This window comes from Thermobia domestica, chromosome 10 (assembly GCF_964235325.1).
Source record: "Thermobia domestica chromosome 10, izTheDome1.hap1.1, whole genome shotgun sequence".
Lineage (NCBI taxonomy): Eukaryota > Metazoa > Arthropoda > Insecta > Zygentoma > Lepismatidae > Thermobia > Thermobia domestica.
In genome coordinates, this window is record NC_137463.1 from 38,897,039 (window position 1) to 38,921,986 (window position 24,948).

Here is a 24,948-nt window from a genome sequence, read left to right on the forward strand (position 1 = left end):
CAAAATGAATAAGAAATACATTTATAGCATCCTCTCCCCATTCATGATTGGAATATCACGTAGCATTTCTTTATTCTACCGAAGATGGCCCTGTGCGATTAGGGGTAGGTTACTAAAGAGATACCTAATACATAGCGTCCCTTGATTGTAATATTACCGCTTCTTTATTTGTTCGAGGGAGCTCCTACACAACCAAGGATGACAAAAAGAATAGGAAAAGTGTCTATTGATTCTAGTGGCTGATCCAGCACGAATTCCTGGGGGGGCGGTGTAGTGAAGGATTTTTTGATGATGTGAAGCTGTCACAAATTACCACTTAACTAAACTAAACATAATAGTGTGGTTAACCGGAACCCAGTCAGTTTAAATTGATGTAAAAGTTTTTTTTTTTTTTTTGCTTCATATTAAAGTTTTGGTTCCAAATGAGAATTTCAGTCCGAGTGGTCAATGAGCAAATCTCGGGGGGCTCTTCGGTGTAGAGGCTATGACCCCCTTATGGGAAAAAGCAAAAATATTACAATCCTTAAAACTTTCGAAGTTTTCGTCTATTTTAAAATAATTTTTGGCTTCATATTAAAGTGTTCGTTCCAAATGACAATTCCAGTCCGAGTAGAAAATGATCAAATCTCGGGAACTCTGCAATGTAGGAAAAATAATGACGTCTATATTGTGATTCTGTTGGTGATATCACCAGTCATGACGTAAATATAGCACAAAGTAAACACTAAGTGCTGTCGGCTCTCGCAGCTGAGTGAGCTAGAGTAACATGCTAGTAAGGAAGGTTGGGTTTGGCGTGGGTTCAAACCCTGCCTAAGGAGAGTTATTTTTTAAAACGTTTATAACACTTCTTTCGTTAAAAAAGATTAAAAATAATATTCAAAAAGTGATTTAACGATTATTTTTTAAAATTTTCATTAAAATAAGTTTGCCCTTGTACTATACAGATCCATAGCAAAAGTTAGTAGTAATAGTAGTAGGAACGGGTTAGAATGCAATTCAGCATCCATTTGTTTCCGTGCGATGTTGCCAAACGTAACTCGCTTACAATGCTTTCTGGCTAGGCCTTAGTGTGTTTCGAAAATATGCTTGTATTCGGGATGAAGTTCCAAGGTTCAGCATTGATTAGGAGTTTTTGCTATTAATATCCCTTCTAACAATATTGGCAGTGGACAATAGTTAGACCTTGTTGAAGCTTTTTGCTCCTAATTTAGTAATTTTACTTTATTATTTAACGAATATATATGTTCAATATATTTGTCAGCAGGCACGTATGCAGGAATTTATTTCGGGAGGGGTCCAAAGCTATTTGGGGGGGTCCGACTTCAATATTAGGATAAATTATAATAAATTTTTAAAAATAACCCCCAAAATTAGGTTACATTTACAGAAAAGTTGGGATTTCAGAGGGGGTCCGGACCCCCTGAACCCGCCCCTAAATGCGCCCTTGTTTGTCAGTAATGTTTCCTCATTTTGAAATCCTCAGAAACTTCGAATATATAAAGGAAAACGAGTTACTTTCGATAAAGTATCACTTCAAGGAGACGCGATATTTTTTAGTGCACATGGTGGTACCCCAACATAACCAGGGCAAGAATTTCTTTACTTTGGTTCTCTGCCAATGCGCTCTATCGAAAGGTTAGTTTTGTAATATATACTCCTAAGAACAAACGTGTTTGCCAGAGAACCGTGATACTGAACAGAGCTCCACAGAAATGGATGCTGAACTTTCGTTTATAGCTACCCTTTGGTGTTTTTTGCACTCAAGGTCAATCGAGTGATGATTCAGTTCAGTCCCTGTTCTTAAGCTGTGTTCGTATTATAAATACTTCGAACAGTTTTGACGTGTGCTTTCCAACCACCATATGTACAGACAATCAGGGCAAATCATAGCATACAATACATTTAAGCAAGTATATTTGTCGCGAAATTATTACACACATTACCCAAAGACACTTAATACATGAATCCATACATTTATTTATATAGGTAAAGCAAAGAGTAGAAATTACCTATCGAAAGAATAAATTAACAGCACGATCATAATGAAAAGCATGCCTCGTAATATAACAGATTTCTTTCGCGTAAGAAATCGAAACTCAGTTGGTCAGAGCAACTAGTCTGTACGAATTAGATTGTTAGTTCGAGCCTAATACGAGTAAGGGTTTTTATTACTATTGTTTTTCTCTTTTTTATGTGAGGAAAATCAAATTATGGCATTGCGATATCAAATGTATTTGGTTAGGTAGCTTTGTCTTACCTAAACTTTAAATATCAGTAACCGTCGAAATTATTTCACTAACCGATCAGTTACTGAATATTTCAAACATGTCAAACCAGTGGCAAAACATGAAGGTTAACCTCACGTCCGCAGCCCTTAGTTATGCGTACATACTTTCAGGGACGGACCAAGGGCCGGGCAATCCGTGCGACTGTCCGGGGCGCCAAAACAAGCCTCAAAAAGTAAATTTTATAATGTGATTCCTACTGACTTTTTTGGTTTATATTCTTGTAAACTAGCGGCAATTACATAATCTTTTTCCATTTCACCATGGAAGAAGAGAGTTTCATAGCACTAAGGGGACTGTATCGATAAATGGAGAGATAGCATGTAGAATAAAGAGTGGAGAGGGAGTAAGTATTGTTTGTTTGTATGCTTGAGTTCAGCGTTCCACGGTTATGCCTTAATGGCCAAAGGAGATGTGGATACTGATTATAGTGTAATCCTAACCACGTTTATCGTTCAACAGTAATCCACCGGGAATTGGACCCGGACCACAGAAGGCAGGCGTGCTAGCCACTAGACCAAGCTGGGGGCGGTGTTCGTGTTGTTTATAGCAGGCCATATTCTTTGTGAAGTTTTCCTAGGTAATGAATGTATTTTTGAAAAATGGGATAAAACTATTAAAAACACTAGGATAAAATGTAAAATATAGGCTAGTACTAGGGGGGAGGGAGCCAAAGAGTCACTTTGCCCAAGTGAAAATTTGGCCTGGTCCACCCCTGCGTACTTTCTATATATTTTTTGGCTTTGCTTGTGCGGTCCCCACGCCACAGGGTTGTGGGGGCGCTATTTATGCCAATGCTTCGAACGTAATTCAATAATTGTTTCAGAAATTCTACCATCAGCGTAGAAACGGGAATATATATTTTTCTAATAGTCACACAGAACTTTCAACCAGAACACCAGATGCAATATTTCAGAATGGGTTCTGGCTAAGTATAAGGAGGATCTGATGTTTCCTAAGTAAGTTCCTTTCAGAAAGTTTGCTATTTCTTTAACGGTGATGTAAATAAACATACACATCGTTATTAGCTCGACACCAAACCATCCTGGACAAATCCCTCTAGAGCAACGATCGGCAAAAGTTTATTCTGGCTAATTTTATAAGCGACTCAAGGGTGAAACACTTGTTAACGAAAGCAATGCTGTGTATACACTGCCATGCTTCTGACAAAATATAAAGTGTTTTGTAATCTTTAGACACTTTTAATATTCTTTTCGTCACCCTTGGTTGTGTAGGGCGCCCTCGAACAAATAAAGAGGTGGTAATATTACAGCCAAGGGGCGCTATATTACGTATTTCTTTTTGTTACCTAACCATAACCGCCTAGAGTCATCTTCGGTAGAATAAAAAATGCTACGTGATATTCCACTCTCGGAGGAAAGGATGCTCTAAATATATTTCTTATTCATTTTGTCAGCCCTGCTTGTCAGAAATTAAATACTTTGTTTTGAGAGGGTGCTGAAAATAGAGGGCAAAATAAAACGTCGTGCCCCTCCTACATTTTAAATTTTGTTTCGTGGTAGCTCAAATTACTAAAGAAAGCACTTTAAACTAAGATGTCTAAGGTTACTACATTATGTAAGGATGGCATATTCAGGAATAATAATAATTATTATTATTATTATTATTATTATTATTATTAAATGTGAATGTCTTTGGAGAACCGAAATTATGTGACACGAATCATTACATGTAGAGCTTTAAGATGAGTGGTCACAGGGGAGGAAAAAACAGGATTTTTCTGTCTGACTCTCTAACGTAAAGATTATGTGCTGAAGGTAAGAAGCATCATCAATCTATAATTGGTTGCTTTTACGTAGAATGTCAGTTACTTGAGTTCTCCTCCTTCGGGCTACTTACCTCATGTGGTAAATTCAAAACAATTTCAATTTAAAACAAATACATTGTAAAACTTTTCCGTAATTGAATATATATAAGGAAAATTAAACATTTAATAGGGAAATCTGTTATCAAAGTGTCCAAAAATTAGATAGAAAACTATTTAATGATAAACATTGTGAAACTTTATAAAATTCTCCAAATTAGAATTAATATTTACTGGAAAATATTCGTTATGCACCAGTGAGCATGTAGTGAGCAGTGAGCTCAGGGGAAATAATTACGTAACTATTTGCAAACAAAAATTACGGACACTAATGCATGTGCGACAACGACACTTTTTTTTCTTTTTTGGTATCGTCATGAGTTTTACACATATGTTACAATTTGATTCTTTCCACATAAAAAAATAAATAAAATAATTATAGTAATGAAAAAGACAATTGCACTTCTATGGGATTCGAACCAACTAACTCCGGCATATAGACTTGTTGCTTTAACTAACTTTTTTATTTTTATTTCACATGAATGTTAATAGTACATTGTACAACACAACAAATCAGAAGAAGTAAATCACTACAGAGAGAAAAATAAAAAGACTACATTATTGTTGGACAAGCAAGATGCGTAAGAAATTGGCAAACTTTTTGTCTCTATTTGAGAAAATGCATTAAACAAATGCAATCTCCGAGTTTGTAAGTACCAAATAAAATCCAAATATGACAACTTAGTTGGATATTGCAACATATAGTATATATAATGTCCATTCAATCAATTAATCGCATTTAGTTTGGTCTGCGGTTACCAGCGATAGTCTGGAAATCGTAAGATGGAGGGAGAGAATGTAGATGGTGGCTGGCGACAAATAATTCCCAGCATCCGACACAAGACATCCCAAATTTGTCGTGTGGAAATATAGGACGTGATGCGATGGAGTAAAGTATCAAGCTGACCACATAAAGAACACTCCTCTTTCACTACACGATGGATAGCAAATAATTTCTCATTTGTAGGCAATAAGTCATAAATAAGGCAGTACCATGCACTTCTAACATCGTCTGTGAGACACTCTGAATTACAGTTTTTCCAGACACGTGGCCAATTATACTGCGGAAATTTTTGACACACTATTGAACTAGTATTCGCAGGAAGACAAATCGGCGGGGATGATCTTGAATACCACTTTAAGCCCAGTATTGAATAAGAGTACGTGCATAATCTGGGATCAATTTATAAAAATGTATTAAAGGCGGATTATTCGGAAATATATTTTCTGCCCAAAAGTGGAACCACAGATACGTATGAGTCGTTTGGTCCATGTAATAGCGGAAGGTTGTCCGCATATACAGTGTCTGACATTTTTTCTAATATTCACTAAATTGAATCCACCCACAGAACATGGAAGATAAAGAGTATGCCTATGAATTCGAAAAAGCATGTTTGACCATAGAAAAAAAACACATAAAGAATCCAGTTTTTTGCATACAGTTCTGGTAACGGGTATATATGTGCGACATACCAAAGTTTGGAGTAAATGTACGTATTCAGGAACCAAGTTTTCTGCAGTAAATTCAGTCGACGATACTTATGTTCTTTAGTTAATAAGCGAATCTGCTGTACGATTGGATCCCATATTAAATTGTAAGAGCACTGTAAATCACAAGAGAAACGTAGTCCCAATATTTTAACACTATTGGCTATAGTATAAGTATCCATTAAAGGAAAATAGCCCAGGTGGGCATCCACATAATAAAACATAACCGTTGATTTCATATAATTAATCTTAGCTCCACTCACATTTTGGTAGTCGCGTAAACAGTCTTGGAGATAACAAAATTGCTTCGGTGTCGTGCCCATTAAAGTCACATCGTCGGCAAAAGCTTGCACATTGAGTTCTTGAAAATCATGTAACTGAGGTTCGTGGAGTTGCATCAGTTTTCGTAGTAAAACGTCTACAGCAAGACAATATAATCTCATAGATAATGGAGATCCTTGTTGGATGCCACAATTAATATTGAGAGGGGAGGTGAGATGCCCATTTATTTGAACTTTTGCTGTAGCATGTGTATACATTGACTATACAACCTGGACAAATGAATGAGGAAGACCATATGCACGAAGTACCGCAAATAAGTAGTCATGAGATAGCCAATCAAAAGCCTGTTTAAAATCAACGGATAAAAGAAAAGCAGGATTCCGTTTAAACTTATAGTGTTCTGAGATATCACGAATTTTACTAAGCGCTGCAAACACATTATACTTCGGATTTAATGCGGCTTGGTAGTCACTAATAAGCAAAGGGTAGATCACTTTAAGGCGATCAAGAACTTTCTGGAATATTTTGATATCTGTGTTAAGTAGCGTGATGGGACGATAATCATAAACAGTAACTGCTTTCCCTTTCTTTGGAATTAGTATTATTATTCCTGGATTATCGGGTATGTCACGTTGACGGAGCATTTCATTATATAATTCACATAAAATATTCTGTAAAATCCCCCAATATTGCTTGTAAAGTTCATAAGGGATGCCATCAGGCCCTGCGCATTTGCGATCTTTGCAACTGTTAAGCACACAGTAAATCTCTTCTTTCTGTATAGCTGCCATAAGAGTATTAAATAAACGTGCAGGTACTTGAGGGAGTGACACTTGTAAATATTCACTAATAGTGCGCTGATGTTTGGTAATTGTTCCATACATGTCACTAAAATGATTAAAAATAGTCTGATGAATACGATGAGTGTCTGTCAAAATCCTACCATCTTCCGTCTGAAGAGAGTTCACATATTGAGAAAGTCGCTGTTTTTGGTGACGCACATAATGGTAAAGAGACGGTTGATCATTGGGAAGTACATCACTCGTGTCCATTGTGACATAATATTTCTGAAGTAATTGTGATTGGACACTGAGAATGCGTGCTTTAATATGATTGATCTGTTGACGATTGGTAGGGCTACTAGGATGATTCCAGAAGTCATTTAAAACACGATAATAATATTCCAGGGTATTGTGTATATCCTGCTTTCGTTCACAACCTTTGGACTTGAAAAAAACACCTATTTTCGGTTTAACATAACGATTCCACCATTGAATGATATTTGAAAAATATTTTCTTTGCTTTTGCCAATATGTCCAACGCATATGAAAGTCGGTACGCACATCACTATGTTGTAAAAGGGTAGTGTTTAATTTCCAATAGCTTGATCCGTATGTTGGTCTAATAAAGTTCTGAAATTTTATAGTACAATAAAGAGCAGCATGATCACTGAACGGTGGAACAAGAATATCAATTTCGATGACCTTATACATGTGTGTATCCGTGGTATAGAACCTATCGAGCCTGGACATCATTTCCGAATTTTTGTACGTGAATTTAGAGAACTGCCAATGGAACCACCATACATCTCGAAGCGATAAAGATTTCACAAAATTCTGAAATGCCATGCTAGGACGGAAGTGAGAAATCGTGTCCCGCTGTTGTTCCAACGTGTTTAGATCACCACCAACAAGAACGGAACTAGAATCAGCCGGTAATAGGGACAATATATCTTCATTATAAAAAGGTTCACGTTCAGCACGTTTGTTATTGCCTGATGGACCATACAGATTTAACACATAGATGCCATCAGTGTAAACACTGATACCATGTCCCGATGGAATTCGTTTCACTTGAGAGTAGTCAATACCATCTTTTACTAGGATCGCAGTCCCACGGGCATTGGTACCTACATTTACAATCGCACTGTATGTGGGGAAAAAACTGGAAGTCAGAAAAACTGACTTCTTGTAGTAAAACGTATTCAAAATTATGTTGTTGAATAAATAGTTTAAGGCTCTGCTTATAACGGTCAGACTTTATACCATTTATATTTAAAGAACAAAATTTTCTTGCATTTGTTTGAAGAAAAGGGGGAGGGTCTGACATCACGCGGAACCTCACGATTGAACTGCGGAACCTCATATATGATATAAACCTCGGCTGAACATATAATTGACAAAATCGGAACGTAACTCCCTCCAAATCGACATAACAGAAAAACAATAATAGTAAATACAAAACAGAAAGAAAACACTGCTTCACAGAAATGCATTCCGTAGTTGTAAACAAAAAGATGGTCGCAAAACACCTGTAACAGACACGCACAAAAGGGGAGGGAAACACTCCAAAGCTGGTTATGTAACAGACTGCTTCGTTGCTTGGACGTGTTGTTTATCGCCTGAGGAAGTCTCCTGGATTTCGAACCTTGGTTCAACGTCGCTATTTTGAGTCAACGACTCGATTTCACTTCCACTGTCTGTAACCGTACGGCTGTCCTTGGACAACACTTTCCTCTTCTTCCTTAAAGAACGTGTAGGGAGTTGAAAAGAACTCGGCTTCAGTTGTTTTTCGGAACGAGGGGAGGTAGCATTAATATCAAGTGAAGCAGAAGTAGATTTTTGATTCTTCATATTTTGGAGGGACATGGCATATGTATTTTCATTAATTGGTAAGGCAGCCTTCGGTTCAATATCTGAAGTATGCACTAAAGGGTCTGGGTTCGAAGCCGACAACAGAGGTTCTGGGGAAGTTTCTTCACATGACGGCGGTTTGAGAGCAGGAAAGACATTAAGATCGGCAATTGCAGGCAGGATACTATGAGAGTCATGATTGTTAGATGTAGAGGGAGGAAAATGGTTAGAAGACTGACCTAAAGCATGCGTTCCTATTTTTCGTTGTGTCGGTAATCCGCTAGTGGATAAATCAGTCATTTGTAAAGCAGTCGGTCGAGAATCTGGTCGAGGTGAAGCACGGGAGGGTATTTTACACTGAGAGAGTACATAATAAGTCCCCAGATATCGGAAATACGTTTTAGGTTGATTAGACTAAGCAACGTATGCAGAGTATGACATCACTAAGTTTTGAAGGAATTGTTTTTTTTTTTTTTTTTTTTTTTTTTTTAAGAATCATATATACAGAGCGAATCCCATTCAAAATGGCATATTTATAAGTAGCACTCCACTTTTCGTTAATAATTTGCTTGATTTCACCATATTCACTCAACACATCATGAAGAAAACTATTGTCTACTTCAAGAGGCAAATCAAATACCCGAACTTTGATGTAATTGATTTCAGCATTCGAAATACGAACAGTGCTGGGTACCCCATTTGAATGAACATAGAGAACAGTTTCAGGTAACTGATTCAACACTTCATTAAACACATTATCATTTTCAAATTTCACATACAAAGCAAAGTCCTCATTATGCAGCTGTAAAGCGACTGCTTGGTTCATAACGTCACTGAAGTTTTCAGATAACCAAATAGAAAAAAATATGTATGTCACTCGGACTAGGTTTTATATATCGCATAGAGCGGTCGAATTCAAATTTCGCAGTATTTTTACGAATTGAAAGCATGGCTTTTTTCAATAATCACAATCCACCAAAAAAAAAAAAAAAAAAAAAAAACTTGTAAAGCACACTTAGGCACTTATCGTAATACCACAGGACCAGGTCGAAAGCACTTCCACACCTTTCGACGTCCACCGGTGAACTCAACTAACTGAGCTATTTGTTTTCTTACCTCAACTATACCTGTTCTACGTTAAAGACGATTTTTCATTGCGATCGTGTTGCCAATTCGTCCTTTGCCATAGGTAATTTCCACTTTTCGCTCTATCTATACGTTGACATGTAGTATAGATTCATATATTTGGAGTTCGCAGATAATGCATATAATAAGACAAATTAGAAATATTTCCTTAAAATTTTCGTTTGTAGATCTAATCCACATTTCTCTCAATGACCTAGATGTCGCTGCTTCGTGTTGAACTGCAGAATTCCCTCGCATTCTTGAAAATTTCCCACTTTAGCAGAGTTGGCAATTCTCGTAATTTCGGTTGATTTAATGTTTTTTTCTTCTAATTTATTTATTTTAAGCTAATATCTAACACAAATATTAAAAAGGGGTTTCTTATTAACGCTTCCTGCTGAGGAAACCTTCCGAAATTTCGAACATATAAAGAAAACGGAGATATTTTCAAAAACTTCAAAAAAAGAGACGCGTCATTTATTTTGCTCATAGTTGTACGTACGTATGTCTAACCTATATTTCTGTCTAATTAGACAGAAACACACATGCATTTTAATTAAAACACAGGCTGTTTATACTGGCACCCAAGCTGGGAAACAGCGTGGGCAGTTTCCCCTCTTAATTATCTTGTCACAGTTAAATAATTGAAAGATTAAGACAGAAGACAACGGAGAAGTGGTCGCCAATTTAATAACTGAAAGAGGACTCAGTTTTCGGTATATTAATTCAAAAAACGAAGCCAGTTGATTGCTAAATTTAATATTTTATATGTATTTCTTTAAGGGTTACTCAATATCGGACTTCCGAACATAAAACTGATTAAACTTATTGACTGCGCATATGGCGACCACTTCTAGTCACGACTTCCTTCAGTTTTAATGAAAATAGAGAAAGTCTGAGAGAGATATATAGTAAAGTCAAGGGGAAGGTAAAGGAAGTAGAAGAAGAAAGATGGGAATGGAAGGAAGAAAGAGGGTTAGGAAGATTTTCTGATGAAACTATATTACATCTGAGATAGTAAAAGACAAGAGTAAAATGTTACAGGAAAGGGGGATATTGGATAGTCTATGGTGAAGACAGAAGGAGATGAAAGAGGGAGGAAAAAAGAAATAGAGATGAAAATACGGGATAATTATCGAAATATAGTAAAGAAGTTTAAATAGGTACAGAAGATTCTTTATATTCCCGTTCTATTATTTGAGAATCGACTTTGAACTATTAATGGTAAGACACATTTACTCATACAACTCCGACCTGGATCCAGGTAAATGTACAAGTTGGAGTTACCCTGACCCAGCCCAGATGGTGAGAAGTGTTAAATTGATTGTTCTAATCGTCATTTCCGATTATAAAGTAATCTTTATCCGGTTATTGAACTTGCACTATTAAACAACTCGTATTTGAGTTAGTCAGGGGGAAAGAATCCAAGTGATAAGCATATCTTTTGTAAATCGGAGTCCTTGGAGTTTTGGACAAAACAGTTATTATTCCCAATTCCATTCCACTGCTTCGGCTTGCCTTATAGAGCCGATTCGAATTAATCAGAGATTAGTAACCTTCGTTACCTAGGTCATAAGTCATAAATAAACATATTTCCAATTAAAACATACACATAACAAAGGCTATTGATTTACACTAAACTTTAGAGTTCACTACTTAAGACTAGAAATACCATTCATACCACATTTGACAATATATTAATACCGGTAAATGGGTTAAATATTGCTTTGGAAAGGAAACTATTACCTAACTACAGTTTCATAACATTTATTACATCTACTGATGATACGAACACAAGAAAAAATATTACATGCAATTATACATATCTATATCTATGTCTATATATATATATATATATATATATATATATATATATATATATATATATATATATATAAGCATACATAAAACGTTAAAATATGTCTATCAACATTTACTGTAACTCTGGAATTTAATAGAGGCTACTACAGAATCGAAAATCGTTCGTTGTAAAAAAAAAAAAAGAAAAGAAAGAAAAGAAAAGAAAAGAAAGAAAAAAGATTTCACTGTCTCTCGACGTTTTATTTAGCGTGTCTATATTTCACTTGTTAGGCGTCCATGCACGCTATATCCTGCTTTCAACATACACACACTGTGATATTTATTTCGAACTAACACATATTCGGTATGCATAGTTTTTAGATTATATAATATGAGTCTTTAGAACCACTGAAATTTCTACAATCCAGTTCTGAATAGACTGAATCTTTATTCTCATAACTTGGTTGGGTATATAGTCAAAATCGATATTTCTTGAAGATTTTAAAATCAGAGTCACATTAGTATAATTTAAAGCACGACGAGTTAGTAGAATTACTTAGTGTTGGGAAATTTTATGAAAAGTTCAAAGTTGAAAAGTTCACCGAAAGTGCGGCTCATTTTTTAAATTGTCCATTTAAAAAATCCCTGTAAAATTACAAAGATTTTGGTATATAACATGGTTGTATTGAAACTCGAAGTAAATTTATTTTAGTTTTTTTCTCTTTCTAATACTACATAATTTTCACATTTTCTCAAAAGACGCTACAGAGCGTTACAAGCATGTGTTTCAAATTCCAAGCCTATATCATAAAACAGTATGTTTTTGGCAGAATCCTTCAATTTTACATGACGCTGACAACCAAAAACTTAAATTTGACTTGCACAAACAAGTTTATATCATAAAAGATAAAGCAAAAACGTTACAGGAAAAACTTAACAAATGTAATGTTTTATGAAGTAAACTGCTAAGTTTGCATCAGAAAAGTTAAATTTTACATAATAAAACACAAAACTTGAATTTCCATTATAAAATACATAGTTTACAAGATAAACCTTGAATTTTACATCATGAAACCCAAAGTTGACATGCACGAAACAAAGTTTGCATAATAAAATATAAAACACAAACTTCATAGCAAAACTTTTAAATTTAAATCATAAAACACAAAGTTGACAGCAGACAACTTGAGCACAAAAAGCTTATATCATAAAAGATAAACACAAACCTTACTGTAAAAAAAAGTTTGAAGTTTACATCACGAAACAATGTTTTCAGCACAGATATTGAATTTTGTATCATGTATATTTTTTTTACAGAAAGATAAACAGCAAATTCTGAACAGTTAGTTATAAAAGAAAAACTTCTTCTAATAATTTTCCAGGAGGTAATGTACCTAAATGGAAGCCACATTTCCTCGCTGAACTGCTATGCTGATACGTTGTATCAGAAAAGTAGTAGCCCGCTTGTCACCAGTAAAGTGTGCAATACGTCGGCCTACTTCTTTGATGAAATTGAGCCCTTCGAGGCCCCAAATGCCGCTCGATTCAATGGCTACGGGCACGAACATGTATCTATCGAGCAGATCTTTATATTTTCTTCTTTTCTCGCATTCTCAGCGGGCTGCAATAGCTCCTTCTCGAGATGAAGAAAGAGTGAGATTAGATGACGCGAAAGTGTTAGAGCAGTGAAAACCCAGAGAAGATTTTATATCATAAAACACAAAGTTGCAGCAGAAAAGTTGAATTTTACAAAACGCTAAGTTTGCAGCAGAAAACATCTAGTTTGCATCATAAACCATGACTTATACATCATAAAGTTCAGATGCACAAAACAATATTTGCATCATAAAACAGTTTGCAGCACACTTGAATTTCAGATCATAATACACTAAGTTTGCATGATATAACACAAAGTTAACAACATAAAATTTGAATATAATCATTAAACAGCTTTTTATCCATAATGTATATATTTTAATTTACTTCCAAGGCTTCATTGGCTACAACCAAAATAAAATAAGTTGCGTTACGTTTCAGAAGCTTATCGCTTCATCAAACAATCTTATACAAAATGTAAAATGTTTAAAAAACTTTTCTCTTGTTTGTACAAAAGCAACAGTAAAAAATTAAAGTTAACGTTTTCAAAACAATAACGCATGACAATTTGACCGAAAAATCAGATAAATAATTATAACAATTACTTTCAGTGTACTTTTTTCTTCTTGTTCTTTCTTCTCTTCCTAATATTCTTTCCCATTCCACATTTATTATCAATCCACAGTTCCAATTCATCACTCTATCACCTTCTTCTTTCATCCATCTTGCTTCTTTCCATTTTCTTATAACCTCTCTATTTTCTTGTTCAAGAATACGTAACGGACCGTTACAGGTGATCCGTTTACAGAATAATGTTTTAGAATAATTTTGTAATGTGCATTTTTATTTCAACTTTCAAATGTCGACTGATTTATGTTTATTTTATTATTTGTTATTTGATGACATTATCTCAATCTATACTTGTTTATTTTCATTTATTATTTGTTAATTAACTTATGTGCAGTGAAATTCATATTTCATTTTTATTAATGTCTCTGGTAATAGGATATGATATTCTTTGTCTGCACCTAGGATACTGCACAATGGACTTTCTAGCAGATATAAATTACCTTTGAAAGTTTTGTAACCAAGAATGATACAAAATATACCTTGATACCAAGGATGTTATAAATAGAGGATATGCCCATATGTATCTTCATCGTATTAAATCGATGAAGCCAAAAAACAATAGAGAATCGGCACTTCTGATTGGCTACTCTCGTTTTTGCCATCGTCTGATTGGCTACTTTCGTTTCCGCCATGATTGTTGGCTCAAAACATTTCGATCCTATTGGCCGGAGTGGGCAGAGTAGGGGTGGCGAAATTGTGACGTATGGCTTCAAGATTTTGTTGTAAGGGCAGATCCTCTATTTTATAAGATCCTTGCTTGATACATTGTGTAGTCGTCGTAAAAGAAAAGATAACGACAAATTACATTGAAATTAATTTTGTTTGATTCTTCCGGAATCCTAAAGATAACATTTGCTATACGGAAATATATCGGATGTACTTCTAATTTATCATTATCAATACAAGTAAGTTGTTAAAGTCATCATATTTAGTTCACGACATGATTTCTGAAGACACGATAGCTTGACCATCCGATGTTTTATCACCAATGCATTAAATCGTATCAATGTACTTACTAATTTATGTTGTAATTTAGATTTCTCCGTACACTAATATAAATGTTTCTTAAAAGAAGATTGAGTATGTTAATTAAGTCTACGTATGATTATTTAGTGGCATATTGCTATATTATTGAAACGATGAACAGAAGCAATTGTATTTGTGTGTGAGGTTAAGTCTAAAGGATTAAGATTATATGAATTGCAACTGAGATGATATGCAAATAGTTTGTAATGCTCACATTGATTTTATGGTCGTTGGATGTTCCGTTCGTGTTACATAGCTGTAACAGTCTGTCACGTGTTTAGTATACTTACTTGAAATATTGCTTTCTACAACTTAATTACGTGTACATTAAATTAAGATTTACAGATTACATCCGATTATCCATCTTCTTCCGAGGGCCACACCGTCGTGTTTCCGAACTTGCAATCTGGATAAAGTTCTAAATTTAAAGAATGTTCTTTCCAAAATTAATCAGAACACAATAAATCAATTAGTTACTCCCTTCGGCCTTCACCTACGTAAGGAAGAGAAGGGTAGACACATCAAATAATAGCTCCTCCCCAATCAATTTCATGTCCTGTTTCACATATTTGAAGTGAAGAAGTACAAAGATAATGTAAGATTAAAAATAGGCAAGAATGCAATTCTTAAACATGTGTTAGAAACAGGACATGAAATTGATTGGGAAGGAGCTATTATTCTTGAACAAAAGCTTAAAGAGCTTATAAGAAAGTGCAAAGAAGCAAGAAGGATTAAAGACAAAAGGTGATAGAGTGATGAATTGGAACAGTGGATTGACAATAAATGTGGAATGTGAAAGAATATTAGAAAGAGAAGAAAGAACAAGAAAAAAAATGTATAATAAAAGTAATTGTTATAATTATTTATCTGATTTTTCGGGTAAATTAATTGTCAAGATATTGTTTTGAAACCTTTAACTTTTAATTTTTATTGTTGGTTTTGGACAGAGAAGAGAATTTTTTTTTAAACATTCTACATTTTGTATAAGATTGTCTGGTTAAGGAAGCAATAAGCTTCTGAAACATAACGCTACTTATTTTTATTATTTTGGTTGTAGCTAATGAAGCTTTGGCAGTATATTAAAATATATAACATTTTAAGTTAACGCGCACAAGCAAAGTTTACATCATAAAAGAAAACAGGAATTTTACTGCAAAAAAGATTGAAGTTTACATCATAAAGCAATAAGTTTGCATATATTAGATTTTCGCATCATACAGCAATAAGTTTGCATCACAAAAAATGTTTACAGCAGAAACCTTGAGTTTTACATCATTATACATAAAATCAACAAACGGAAAGCTTTAAGTTGACATCCACAAAACAAAGTTACCATCATAAAAGATAAACATAAACTTTCCTGCAAAACAACTTGATTTTTACATTTAAAAAACTAAGTTTGCAGCAGAAAACGAACTTCATGTCATAAAGCACTAATTAGTAAGTTTGTAGCAGAAAACTTGAATTTTACATCATAAAATATTAACTTTGTAAGTTTGTATCATAAAACACAAAATCTGTATAAGAACAAATTCATGCACAAGATATTACGTAATTACGCAAACAATGAAAATTTTAATCATAGACGCATGAATAGCAAGCATTTAAATGTTAATAACTTGTGTATAGGAAAATTCCAACTCAGCTGAACAACTGGAGTCACTCACTGAAAAAAAAAAAAAGTATACGTACAAAGTTACTTCGTGCTGAAATTGTAGTAATTGTAATATAGAAATGAAACAGTTTATTCAGATTCATGCTCTGAGGATACTTCATGAGCACTTGAACCTGTGCTTTCAGCATACACAATATCTTCAGGGTCATTCGAGTCAGAAGTGGATGCACTGGTAAGTTCTGCTTCTTCTTCCTTTGAATGCACTGAAACATCTGATACAGCATCAGGGTTGTCCTTATCCTTTTTGCCATGTCCTTGAACAGTGCTAGGTACAGCAGTTGGAAGAGCTGCAGTTACCGGAACAGACTTTACATACTTTACGCTCATTGTCCTCATTTTTTGACTATTAGAAGATTATCCCCGACTGACACTAACTTCGCAGTCCTTTTCATGGTAAACCGGTTTCTTTTTTTGGTTTTCGTGAGTGAAAATATTTTCCAATTCCTCTCACAAGCAGCTGCTGTGGCAGGAATACTCAGAATTTTTGTAGCCACTTTTAATAAAGGACGTGTACCACAGAGGCCTTTCCACCAGGTGATTGAGTTCATTGTTTCTGCAGCAGACCACAGAAGTTCTCGGCTCCATAGTTCATCCTTTGCCAAATATGATCCCAGATCTGCAATCATTTGGTTCCTGTCAATGTCAAATACCTCGCAGATTGAAACAATCTGGTCCATAGCTCTCATTCGCTGTTCTTCAGTTAAGTCGCTACCATGGAACTTAGGGTCCAAACTATGAGCAGCATACTGAATATTGTGTGAGCAGAAATCGATTCTCTTTTGAACGCTTTTGTGTAGTTCATCTTGTTCAGTTTCTGAGAATGAAGAAGAGTTTACAGTTTCAGAGAAATGCATCTTCAATTTTTTGAAGAGTGTTGGAACTTCAGAAAGTCTTGGTGTGTCACTTTCTAAACTTTCAATGACTGTAGCGATTGGGTTTATTGAAACTTCTGCACTTTATCCCAGAAAACTTCATCATCCAAGAGGTTTTTCCTGACGTCAGAAGGAACTTTCCCATACTGAACCACTCGGTCATCAATAATGGCAGCTTGCAGACAGGATTTAAGATGCAATAAACTTTCAAGGCACGTAACAGTAGACGACCAGTGACTTTCCACAGGCATTTGCAGACTATGTGATTGATCTTCTTTGTATCTTGTATTTCTTTCAGGATCTGAAGAAGTATGTGATGGTTCTTGAAATATTTTACTATAATCTTACATTCTACCACAGTTCTTGAAAGAGTGTCTAGTTTTTTTGATGTCCTTTGCTAGTAGATTGAGCCCATGTCCAAGGCAGCCAAAAGTTATAAAGCTTGGATATCTTGATTGCAGAAATTTCCAGGCAGATTGCATATTTGCAGCATTGTCAGTAATGACTGCAATCACTTTTTGCGATCCTCCAATGACTTCAATGTCATTTGTAAATAATTCACCAATATACTCAGCTGTGTGGCTTTCAGTTTTCGATTCAATTGCCTTTAAAAAATACAGGTTCTGGTGTAGCATACATGATGTTTATTACAGGGTTTCCTTCAATGTCGGTCCACCCATCTGACATGAGTGTCACACAATTGGCTTGTTTGATTTTCTCGCTTACAACTTCTTGAACGCGCTGATACTCGGAGTCAAGAAGTGGTGTTGATAAGAGATATCTTGTAGGCACTTGAAAGGAAGGACGTAGAGCTTTAAAAAAATCAAGCCAATAAACATCTTCATTTATGCTCAGTGGTGAATTTGACGCATAAACGGCACGAGCGAAAAGGTGGTTCAGCTTGTCTTGCTCCTCTGCAGACATATTATCACAAAACGATGAAACAGTAGGTTGCCTATATAGATTGCGACGTTGTGGTACTAGTACTTGACTTTGGCTGTTACTGTCCTCAAAAGAACTGGTAGGGGTTGTTGATGTGCGGATTACCACTTTAGAAGACACTGATTCTGGGTTGACCTGTCTGAAAGAAAATTGGCTACTTTGAAGCAACACTAACAGATAGTTCCGAAACTTTACGTTCTTGGCTTCGTCGGAGATGCTTGGATTTGTGCAATATTGCCAAAAAGTTGTTTCTGAGCTAAGTTTGGGCTGGCTGTTTTCCCTACTTGTTCTTTCAGGTGCACTGGTGCTATTCTACATTCTGTTAAGTGGTCCTTCAGGCGAGTTGCATTGCAGGAGTAAACTTTATTGCAATATTTACAGGATGCAACATCCCTGGAGTCCTTCATTTTTGTAAAATGACGTCAGACATCATGCTTCTTATTTGGCATCTTGGTTACTTGGTGTTGACAGCCTATGAGGAAAGATTTTCATAATGTTATTTGTTACATCAATAAATTATTTGCCGATTCTTAATACTACTGTCGTTGCCATTACAATGTCATCATGGTTCCTCTGTAAAATATTTTAAGACAGTCCCATATCTCATGAAATTTTTGGAAAACGTCATCTTTATCAGTGTCAAAAATTATTTTTGACATGAATAATCTCTTATATGCATTTTTCCATGGAGATTAGCAGGCATGGTCTTAAATAAATTCACATTTATTATATCATTATTATTATTATTATTATTATTATTATTATTATTATTATTATTAACAATAATAATAATAATAATAATAATAATAATAATAATAATAATAATAATAATAATAATAATAATAATGTCAATCAGTCCATCTTCTATCATTATGTTGCAAATAACTATACTGTATAACACATAACTAGCTCACAGTCATCACACAATGTTCAGACTAAGTTATTATAAAATTGAGTGTCGCTAATTAGTAAATTAAAAAAAAAGCGAAAGTTCGGGAAAAGTTGCTTATGAAAAATTCGGGAACGAACTTTCGAAAACGAAAATTCGCCTGAAAAGTTCGCTTATTTACATCTCTAGAATTACTCATTATGAAAGACGCCCTAGGTGGACTTGTCATAGAAGCTTTAAACTATATTGCGAAAATTGCTTATCACTGTTACGAAGCGATCACGGTCATTTAGATAAATGACACTATTTGATTTTGGAGATTTATAAGTCGCAGAAAGGGAATAGAGATGTAATTATATGGAAGAATTCTGGTTTCACAATGTTTATGGATACATTTAATGTTAACCACGAGTCACAATGTTTACTACATTCAACATGCAATTAGTAAAGTGATGCATAGGTGTAAGACACACATATAGGTCAAATTACATCACAAGGACAAGGATAACATTTAAGTACAAGGCGGTAAACTCTACATTTAAATTTTATATTTGTCGAATTTATGAAAACTATAGCAACGAATGTATTGATTATATCTGAACCTATCGGGGATAGCAATGAAACCCTTCATTTACATCAAAACGACGTATCTCAACATCATACTATACTCTTCAGAATAATACATGCATCTATCACATATTTATATTTCAAAATACATATATTTAATCACCTTAACTATCCCGTTCACTATAATCTCAAGTTTGCATAAATATATCACATACAACGACAAAAAAACTCGACAAATCAGATGAGTAGCCGCACGAAACAACAAAAACATGTTTACATCTTAATTAATCCTAAGTGATTAGAAAATCGTAGATATTAAGAGTAGCAGGGAGGCATGACTACGAAATATTGTACACTGTGCATGATAATAATAAATAGACAGTGCAGATTGCTTTGTGGCACTGAAAATTTTGCAGTTTGCAATGCATAATGTCAAATTTAAAAGAATTTAGCAATAAATTCGTGGGCCCACGCAAACATAATCAGTAACGATTTATCTCTATTGTGGTATGGAAACAAAATTGAATGCAACGACCGCGACAGTTGTGGGACCCGAAATATTTCATATTGATATGACAAAGTTAAAATAGTGTGTAAAGTATTTCAATGTTATTTCATTGTGGAGAAACTCAAAGCATAAATAAATCACCCACCGGGCAATCGTTCACGACTATGACAAGTCAAAGTTGGCGATTTCAAAGTGTCCCTTGACATACGACGAAGGTATTCACCTCCACTATCTATGACCTTCTGTCAACGTTCAGGTAGAAGTTCAATGCCTCGCCTGTAAACTGTTTGGTTTGGACTGGAAGAAATCTGTTAACCAATTGTCAGGAGAAGCTTTTCTGTGCTGTTCTTTCAGCAATTGCTTCATTCCCATACACTGCACAAATTGTTCTCGCAGCTTCTGTTGCACTGGGTCCTTGGTTGAACTCGAAGAGTAAAATGTGACGGAAATGTTCACCTTTCTCAACTTGACATTCCATATTTGTTTGTCTGAAATATATACAATAATACGTTCACAATAATAATAATAATAAAACTGTGTTTCACAACACACAAACTCCAAACTACGGTAAAACAACGGAATAACGATAAACAATCGCTTCTCAACGCATTGTTACCAACTCAAAAGAAAATGTTAGATATTGCAAATATAATGTTTAGTTTTTGTCTGGCAACAGTGGAGTTTTTTGTGTGTATTCGCTAGAAGAAGAAGAAGAGAGACAGACTGCCTCGTGCAAGAGATGTGTGTTAAAATGGTAAAATAATTGAAAACGTTCTTGTTTGTATTATTAATATTTAGATTAAATAAAACCATCAAGTTTCTGTGCATCATACTCCCAATTTTTAACAGGTTATGTGGCCCAGGCACGAAAGCATTGTAGTAAGTGAAACGTGCAACTAGTGATGGTGACTGTTCTCACTTGAAATTTGTTGAAGTTGGTTGTCGCCGATAATAAAGTACTGTTGTTGTAAAAAAGTATTGTGTCGCTGGGACAATGGAAAGTCAAAAATTAATGTTAAAAGGGCAGTCTAACTGGAGTGTGTGGAAGTTTCAGACTACAGTAGTGCTGAAATCTAGAGGGTTGTATGATGCAGTTACAGGAACAGAACCTAAGCAAGAAGATGGTAAAAGCGCGGCAGTATTTAAAAAAGAACTTAAAGAATTCAAGACAAGGGACAGCAAAGCACAGAAGTTGTTAGTGACGTCTGTAAGCAAGTGTTGTCACATTTACTAACGTGTAATAGTGCAAGGGATATGTGGGAAAAGCTTCTGTCAGTGTACGAAAAAAAAATCTGAAGTGTCTCTTCATCTGCTGCAGCAGCAATTTTTCAATCTTAAATTTGACGGTGAAAGTGTAGCTGACTTTATTTCAAAGATCCAGGACATTTGTTCTAGGCTGAAATCTATGGGTGAAAACGTTTCAGATAATATGCAGATTACGAAGATACTAATGTCTCTGCCGGAGGAGTATAAATTTCTAGCCACTGCGTGGGAGTCGGTACCAGCAGAGAAACAGTCTGTGAATGAACTCATTTCAAGATTAATGGTGGAAGAAGAAAGGTTGAAGAATTCAAGATCTATAGATTGCAGTGAGGAAAATGGAACTCGTGCTTTTGCAGCCAAAGCTGGATACGGAAAAAAAATCACCGGTACCAGAGAGAAAGTCAGAGATAGTGATTCGGCAACCGGTAGTACTTCAAGAAGTGCAAGGTCAAATATAAAGTGTTTTTTGTGTGGTGGTGCCCATTTTAAGCGTCATTGTCCACTGCAGCAAAGTGAAATGGATAAACCCGTGTGTAATTTTTGCAAAAAACCTGGTCACATATTTAAAAATTGCTTTGTAAGGCTGGGAAAAGAGAAGGCAGGTCGCAAAAACAACACGTCATCAAATGCATTTGTGTCCGCTTATGTCAGTGGAGAAGTAAACAGTGCAGATTGGTTTGTAGATAGTGGTGCAACAGAGCACATGTGTTGTAAGAAAGAAATGTTTGCAACTTACAAAAGTTTAGATGTACAAAGGTCAGTCAAAATTGGTGATGGATCAGAAATATATGCGTTGGGTGTTGGTACAGTGAAAGTAAAAGCTTTTGACGGTATACAATGGGTAGATTCAGTAATTGAAAATGTTTTGTATGTACCAGCTCTTAAATTGAATTTATTTTCAGTGTGTGCAGTGACAGATAAAGGTTACGATCTAGTATCAAACAATAAAGAATGTAAGTTGGAGAAGGATAATGAAGTAAAATGTATAGGCATAAGGGTAGGAAAGTTATATAAAATGATGTTCAGGGTGGATTGCCAGTTTGAAAATTCTGCGCATGTTAGTGTAGCAGCAACAAAAGTAAAACTAACGTTAAAGGAATGGCACGAAAGACTGGCTCATCAAAATGCGGCACAGGTCCGTAACATTCTTGTGAAGCATGGCATTGATTTTGTAGACGAATTTTTTTTTTCTGTGAGTCGTGCATGAAGGGTAAGCAACATAGGTTACCTTTTCAAAGTAGTCAAAATAAATCTAAAAGACCTTGTGAGTTAATACATGAAGATTTAGCAGGGCCAATGGAAGTTGAATCTCTTGGGGGGTCAAAATATTTTATGCTGCTGAAAGATGATGTGTCTCATTACAGAACTGTTTATTTTTTGAAGAACAAAAGTCAGGTACAAGGGTATTTAGAAATTTTTTTGAATAGGGTGGAAAATGAAACAGGGTATAAGGTAAAAACTTTAAGAACTGATAATGGGTTAGAGTTCGTAAATAGCGAAATAAAGAAACTTTTAGAACGTAGAGGAATCACTCATCAAAGAACAGTAAGTTACACGCCAGAACAAAATGGAAAAGCTGAACGTGAAATGAGCACAATCGTAGAGGCAGCAAGAACTGTTTTACAAGCTGAAGATCTGAATAAAGAGATGTGGGCTGAAGCGGTGCATCACGTAACCTACATTTTAAACCATTCAGGTACAAGCGAGGTACAAGGAAAAGTTCCAGTTGAAGTATGGTCAGGTAAGAATGTCTCGAAGGAAGAAATTGAAAATTTTCATGTTTTCGGTTCAAAAGTGTGGGTGCACATTCCCAAACAAAAAAGATTAAAGTGGGATTCTAAAAGCGAATGTGGTATTTTTGTGGGCTACGATTTGAACAGTAAAGGATACAGAATTTTTTATCCTGGAAGTAAGAAAATCGATGTGGCTCGGGATGTTGTTTTTCAGCCGAACCAGGAAGTAAGTCAACACAAATCAGAATCCAGTAAAAACAATTCTCACATCCTAACCGAAACAGAAGATTCGGAAGCTCTAGAAGAAAGTCAACAGGGTCAAGAATGGGAAGAATCATAGGTACTGCAACCAGAAAGTGAGAATGAAGCCCAGCTTCCTCAGCTCAGAAAAAGGGACAAAATTAAGGCTCCAACTTGGCTTAAGGACTACGAAACAGTTTTTGTTTGTGAAACAGATGAACCTACAACGGTTGAAGAAGCCATGCGGAGCAAAGAAGCAAATGCATGGAAAAAGGCAATGCAGGAGGAACTGAAAACACTTGAAGACAATAGTACATGGACAGTAGTTGAAAAACCCGAAGAAGGTGACATTGTGGATTCCAGGTGGGTATTTAAGAAAAAGAGAGATGAAAATGGACATGTGACATACAAAGCAAGATTGGTAGCAAGAGGGTTTCAACAGAAGAGTGAAAGTGATTCAGCAGACATTTATGCACCGGTTGTTGAATTAAGCACTGTAAGAATTTTATTAGCTGTAGCTAACAAGTTAAGGTTACCAATTTATCAAATGGACTTTAAGGAGCTTTCTTAAATGGTGAAATGAAGGAAGAAGTTTTTATGATACCACCAAAAGGGTTTGAATGTAAACAAAATCATGTATTGAAGTTGAACAAGTCCATATATGGTTTGAAAAAATCTCCTCGAATATGGAATGATACATTCAGTAGTTTCTTGGTGAAACAGGGTTTTGTTAGGTCCAAAAATGATTATTGTTTGTATGTCAAAACCGTGAATAAGGAACGAGTACATTTGTTAGTTTTTGTTGATGATGTACTTATATTAGGGACTGAAGAAAATCTTGTTAGGGAGTTAAAAGAGAAGTTGACAAAAAATTTTCAAATGAAAGATCTGGGAAGGGCGTCCAATTACTTAGGGATAAACATCCATCAAGATTTAGAACGAGGTGTTACAACCTTAAACCAAACAACCTATTTGAAAAATGTACTGAAACGATTCAATATGGAAAATTGCAAGCCAGTAAGTACACCAATGGAACCTAATTTTGTCATAAAAGCAAGCGAAAAATCTGAAAGTCAAGAGTTAGAAAATAAATGCAGACAAATTATAGGTAGTCTGATGTATGCAATGGTAGCTACTAGGCCAGATTTAAGTATACCTTTAAGCATTTTGAGTAGATATCAAAATTGTGCGAATAAAGAGTTGCTAAATGCTTTGAAAAGAGTTTTGCGATATGTGAAAGGTACTTTGAACTTGAATCTTGTATTTTGCGCTGAGAAAGAATCACATGTTGTACAAGGATTTGTTGATGCTGATTGGGGAGGTGATCTAAATGATCGAAAATCAACCAGTGGTTACATGTTTCAAATATTTGGAAGTACAGTAGTTTGGTGTAGTAGAAAACAAAATTGTGTTACTCTGTCATCAACCGAAGCCGAGTATATAGCATTAGCCGAAGCAACAGCAGAGGCAACTTGGATTTATAATTTGTTACAGGATCTAAAACTGCCT